Genomic DNA, 6,666 nt, shown 5'->3' with positions numbered 1-6,666 from the left:
CAAGATGAAAATCCAAAATTTGGCTAATTTTTTGGAGGTTTGTGATACTTTCAAGATAAATGGCATTTTTAACGATGCCACTCACCTATGGTTGTTTCCCTTCTCGTTGAGGAATAAAGCTAAACAGTGGTTGAACTTCCTACCAGAGGTTCTATCACTACATGGGATCAAGTGATCAAGAAATTTCTTCTAAAGTACTTTCCACCGGCTAAGACAGCTAAGTTGAGGAATGATATCTCTTCCTTCGTCCAGATGGACTTAGAGACCCTATATGATGCATAGGAGAGGAATAAGGATTTATTGGGAATGTGCCCTCACCATGGGTTACCTCTATAACAACAAGTTCAAACCTTTTACAACGGTTTGAATCCCTTAACTAGGTAGTTAATCGACGAAACAACCGATGGTACTTTGAACAATAAAACACCTGAAGAGGCTTATGAGTTTATAGATGAAATGTCACTGAATAATTATTAGTGGCAAGTCATGAGGACGAAGCCGAAAAAAGCAGTTGATGTTTTTTTAACTTAGATGCGGTCATCATGTTATCGAATCAGGTAGAACTTTTGAATAAAAAAGTTGATGGTTTATGTGTTTCTATGCAAGTACATCCGGTGATGCAATGCGACGCAAATAGATGTGGAATGAATAATTTAGAATATTTACCCTTCGATCCTAGCATGGAGAATGAGCAAATAAATTATATGGGTAATAATTCTAGACCTCAAAATAATCCTTATAGTAATAATTATAATGCAGGATAGAGGAACCACCCAAATTTCTCATGGAGTGGTCAAGGAAACCAAAGACCACAACCCTCTCTAGACTTTCAACAACAACCTTATCAGCAAGAGAAGAAACCGAACCTTGAAAAGATATTGGAAAAATTCATTTCGGTGTCAGAGACTTGTTTACAAAACACCAAGATAGCTTTGAAAAATTAGCAAGCGTAAATTTATGGGCTTGAAAATCAGATTGGATAGCTTGCTAAATTGGTTTCAGAAAGGCAGTAAGGTAGTTTACTTAGTAACACCAAACCCAACCCAAGAGAGCATATGAAAACAGTTACACTAAAGAATGAGAAAGTGTTGGCTAAACCTGAAAAGAAGCTGCAACAGGAATCTGATAAGGAAAATAACGAGGGGAAAATCGAAGTGAGTGAAACACCGGTACTTAAAGAATATAAACCACCAATCCCATATCTGGCAAAGTTGAAGAATGACCACATGGATGCACAATTTGGTAAATTTCTTGAACTTTTCAAACAATTGCATATTAACTTACCTTTTCTTGAAGCGATTTTGCAAATGCCTACATATGCAAAATTTTTGAAGGAGCTATTAACAAATAAAAGGAAGTTTGAAGAGTTATCCACTGTGGAGCTCAACGAGGAATGTTCAGCTATTCTCAAAAATAAAATACCGACTAAGCTGAAAGATCTAGGAAGTTTTACTATTCTTTGTCTTATTGGTAGTTTAAACATTGAGAAAGCATTAGCTGATTTGGGTGCTAGCATTAATTTGATGCGTTATAAAATGTTCAAACAGCTTGGTCTTGGGGAACCAAAACCCACTAGGATGAGTATTCAATTAGCTGACAGATCTGTTAAATATCCTAGGGGTATTATTGAAGATGTCCTTGTAAAAGTAGACAAATTCATATTCCCTGTTGATTTTGTTATGCTTGACATGGATGAGGATGTTGAGGTGCCCTTAATTTTAGGTTGCCCTTTTCTAGCTACCGCTAGGGCCATCATTGATGTGAGCGATGATAAACTTGTGCTTAGAGTAGGTGATGAAGAGATTATTTTTAAAATCTTTGATGCCATGTGATTCTCTAGAGAACAAGATGATTCATGTTATTTTATTGACTCTATTGACCATGTTATTTAAGATTCTTTGCAGGAAATTGTTCATAAGGATATGTTGGAATTGTCTTGTCCAAGGCGAGGAGGTAGATGATGATATTGTTGTGGTAAGTGAGACAAAAATTGATTTAGACTTTAATGAGTCTTCACTGAGACAGAAGAATTATGAGGGTATTACGGTAAACGATAAATTAAAATTAAAACCCTCTATTGAAGAACATCCCAAATTGGAATTGAAGCAATTACCAAATCACTTAGAGTATGCATTTCTTGGAAATAATTCTACATTACTAGTGATTTTTGTATCAGGTTTGCAACCAAATGAGAAAGATGAGTTATTGAAGGTATTAAAGGAGCATAAAAGAGCTTTAGCTTGGAAGATTTCTAACATTAGAGGGATCAGCCCTTCTTTCTGCACCCATAAAATTTTAATGGAGGATGAATATGGAAACACAAAAATTTATATAGTTTTTCGTACCATTTTTAACTTAAAACCATGCTATTCTGGTTAAATTCTTGTCGAAAAATAATTAAATTATGTTAAAAATATGAAAATTATGAATTTTAATTAATTTTATAGTTAATTTTGATTAAATTTAGTTATTTTTTACAAAATTACTCAATTGGAGAAAAAGGGCCTGGTGAACACTACGAGAAGAACAAAACCGAGAGTAATTTGAAGTATCGAGGCCAATTAATTTCCAGCTCAAGATGGTCCAGAAATGTGTATTAATTCATAATTAAATTAATTTTAATTTATTTCCTATTTAATTTAGGTTAAATGAATTCACTTTAATTAATTATGAAGAAAGGGCCTAGTGAACCGCACTGGTTGAACCGAATGGAGTGAGCCGAACCAGCCACTAATTGGGATGACCAGAACCGTCCATTGGCTGACCAAAATCAGAAAATTAGCTGATAAAATATTCTTGCAAAAATGCTCTTGAAAAACCTCCAAATTACGTTCAAACCCCACCTTTATTTTAGGCTTCGTAGATTTGCCCCAGCCTATTTTTAGCAAGGTTGAAAACTTCAACCTTGCCATGTGTGTGGCCGGCCATGGGAGGGCTCTCTTGGTTGCTGAATTGGCTATTTTTAGAAGCCCTCTTCAGCTATAAAAGCCACCCTATAAAAGCCACCCTATGCAGCCCATTTTAAAGCGTCCCTCAACATCCCTCATTTCACAACATTCTCTCATCCTCTCTTCACTTCTCTCAAAGTTTCCTCTCCATTTCTCCATCCCATTTTCCCTTCTTATTGTGCCTATTTCCTCTCTTGAGAAAGAGGTGTTCTTCAGCCATCTTTGGCAGCAATCAAGGATTTATATAAGCCTTGCTCGGTGAAGACAACGGAGACTAAGAACGAGCAACAGTCAAGCCGTAGAGAAACACTGGATTTGCTTTCTGTTCCCTTTCTTTTTTAATTTCTATTGTTTTTATGATGAACATATCTATGAAAAATATTGTTGTTGAAATGGTTATTTTAATCAATTTAGCTTGAATTTAATTCGTTTTGGGTTGATTATATTTTGCCTACTTGAATTATTAAAATAGTGTTTATGCTGTTATAGGCCTCAGTGAAATGCTTGATTAAGTAAAAACATGCTTAGGTTATCTAGCATTATAATTGTTTAGATAATTAAAGAATTAATTGCTTCAACGGATTGAAATTGCAATTAATGGACTCGGTACTTAATCAGTACATGTTTAATTCTTCTAAGGTAACTGAAAATTAAATTAGCATTGTATTTGGCGATACATATGCCTGGCATAACTTGCAAGATTGTTGTGATTAAATTGTTTCAAGGTATGGCTACTTTGTTACTTCACATAATCTTTTACATGTTTATTAAGTTGAATTAATCGGTTGAATCGACATAGGAATATGCGAGAGATAATTTAATTCAATAAGTATGTATGTGCGATAGCATGTTTACTTTATTAAATCTGTTTTGTCGGTTGAATTGGCATAGGGATATGTTCAAGAGATAAATGAAATTTTTTAATTAGTAAATATGTTCATAAGGTAGCAAATTACTGGGTTGTCATGAATTTATTCATAACAGCATAAGCACGAATTTAATATTTCTAAGTTAAAAAGGTATAATTAATCCAACACAATTATATCATCTTGATTAAATCTTAATTGAAATCGTGCACTAGAACTCTTTTATTTTATTTAAATTGTTTACTTAGTTTTAAAATCTTAGTTTATAAATCACTCTTTTCAAACCAAAATTATTTTTACCTCACCAAAGTGTTTTAATTAATTTCATAAATATTGCTTTTTACAGTCCCTGTGGGTACGATAACTCGACATTTACTTGTCATTTTATTACTTGTTACGATTGTGTACACTTGCACATTTCCACCGTTCCAAGTTTTTGGCGCCGTTTCCGGGGACTGTTTCTAAAAAAAACATTATTTGTGAATTTATTTTTACTTTTTGGTTCTTTTATTTTCCTGTTCAATTTTACTTACTTAATTAATTCTTCTCTGATTATTTCAGGTGTTTATAAGTATTGACCGAATTATCGACTTACTCCCAGTGGACCCTGAAATAGAACGAACCTTTCACCAACGAAGAAGATAAGCGAACTAGAGAAGGACCAAAGAGATGAATTTCGAGAATATCAATCAAGGAAACGGAGCAAACCTTGCTCAAAATCCTATCCTTATTGCTGATGATAGGGATAGAGCTTTACAACAATATGCCGTGCCAGTTTTTAATGACCTTAATCCAGGTATTAGAAGACCCGAGATCGAGGCACAACAATGAAGCCAGTCATGTTCCAGATGCTTCAGACAGTGGGCCAGTTCAGTGGAATGCCTACTGAAGATCCTCATATTCATTTAAGACTGTTTATGGAGGTGAGCGACTCTTTCAAGCTAGCTGGAGTACCCGAAGATGCATTACAATTAAAATTGTTCCGGTACTTGCTGAGGGACAGAGCTCGAGCCTAGTTAAACTTACTACCACCGAACTCGATTTCTACATGGTAAGAGTTAGCAGAGAGATTTCTTGTGAAGTATTTCTCGCCTAGCAAGATTGCTAAGCTAAAAAATGAGATTACTACTTTCCAACAAATGGATGATGAGTCCTTGTATAAGGAATGGGAAAGATTCAAAGAGTTATTACAAAAGTGCCCTCATCACGGAATTCTGCATTGCATCCAACTTGAGACATTTTACAATGGTCTCAATGCTCACATAAGGATGGTAGTAGATGCTTTTGCTAACAGTGCTATCTTATGTAAGTCTTACAATGAGGCTTATGATATCATCGAGAGGATCACCAGTAACAGTTATCGGTGGCCAACCAATCGAGCAACGTCAGAAAGACGAGTTGCTGGAATCCATGAAGTGGATGCCATCACTTCACTTGCATCCCAGGTATCTTCGATATCTTCAATGTTAAAGAATCTTACCACTAATGGGTCTAACAGGTTTGCAGCTCAACCACCTAACCAATATGAGAATATAGCCCGTGTCTATTGTGGGGAAGGACATGTGTTTGAAGAATGTCCGTCAAACCTAGAATCCATGTACTACATAGGTAATCAAAACCAGAACCAAGGAAGGCAAGGGCTGCAATCCAACTTTTACAACCCATCGTGGCGAAATCACCCCAATCTTTCCTGGAGTAACCAAGGGGCTGGAGTCAGTAACAACTATGCTCAACCTAGACCAACCCAACCGTCTAGTTTTTCACAGCAAGTTCAGAAACCAGTTCAGACTGAATCGTCCAATAGCTTAGAGAATTTATTTAAGGCATACATGACGAAGAATAATGCCACTCTAAGGAATTTGGAGAATCAAGTGGGCCAGCTTGCTACTGAACTTAGGAACCGTCCACAAGGTGCTCTACCTAGTGATACGGAAAATCTGAGAAATCCAGGGAAGGAGCAATGTAAAGCACTAACATTGAGGAGCGGAAAAACAGTAGAGCCCAACATCATTGAAGCTGAAAAGGAGCATGCTGAAGCTCAAGATTCAGAAGAAGTTCAACCGAGTGTTGAAGTTCCAGTTCCACTAGAACCAGAGCTTTCAAGTCCTGAAAAGGTAACCTCAGAACCAGCCAATTCTGATCAGCCAACCACTCCGTTAGCAGTAGAATTGCCGCCAAAGACAAATCAACCACTACCAACTTCAGTATATAAACCTGTATCACCTTACCCTCAAAGACTCTAGAAGCAAAAACAAGAGGTCCAATTCAAAAAGTTCCTTGACGTACTCAAGCAACTTCATATCAACATCCCGTTGGTTGAAGCACTTGAACAAATGCCAAATTATGTAAAATTCATGAAAGATATCCTGTCCAAAAAGCAAAGGCTTGGAGAATTTGAGATAGTAGCTTTGACGAAAGAATGCAGTGCATATCTTTAAGACAAATTACCCCCTAAGCTGAAGGATACTAGGTGTTTTACCATACCATGCAACATTGGAGCAGCTTATTGTGGTAAGGTACTATGTGACTTGGGTGCAAGTATCAACTTGATGCCTATATCAATATTTAAAAAGTTAGGGATAGGTGAAGTTAGACCTACTACGGTTACACTTCAGCTAGCAGATCGATCTTTAACACATCTAGAAGGAAAAATCAAGGACATATTGGTACGTGTAGATAAGTTTACCTTTCCTGCTGATTTTGTAATTTTAGATTTCGAAGCAGACAAAGATGTACCAATTATCCTGGGGAGACTGCTCTTAGCAACCGGAAGGACACTTATTGATGTACAGAAGGGCGAACTTACTATGCGCGTTTAGGACGACCAGGTAACATTTAACGTTTTCAAGTCA

At 36.3% G+C, this 6,666-nt stretch overlaps 2 non-coding genes across 2 annotated transcripts; both read right to left on the bottom strand.

Annotated features, from left to right (window-relative positions):
- Positions 1–219: 219 nt before the first annotated feature.
- LOC121209115 (small nucleolar RNA R71) lies at positions 220–326 on the bottom strand. The gene has a single exon (XR_005904232.1). It is a non-coding gene; the product is annotated as a small nucleolar RNA R71 (small nucleolar RNA).
- Positions 327–4,920: 4,594 nt separating this feature from the next.
- Positions 4,921–5,027, bottom strand: LOC121209258 (small nucleolar RNA R71). The gene has a single exon (XR_005904374.1). It is a non-coding gene; the product is annotated as a small nucleolar RNA R71 (small nucleolar RNA).
- Positions 5,028–6,666: the final 1,639 nt, after the last annotated feature.

The sequence above is a fragment of the Gossypium hirsutum genome, chromosome A10, assembly GCF_007990345.1.
Source record: "Gossypium hirsutum isolate 1008001.06 chromosome A10, Gossypium_hirsutum_v2.1, whole genome shotgun sequence".
NCBI classification, from domain to species: domain Eukaryota; kingdom Viridiplantae; phylum Streptophyta; class Magnoliopsida; order Malvales; family Malvaceae; genus Gossypium; species Gossypium hirsutum.
Note: the sequence above shows the minus strand (reverse complement) of the source record. Positions and strands in the feature narration are given on the sequence as shown.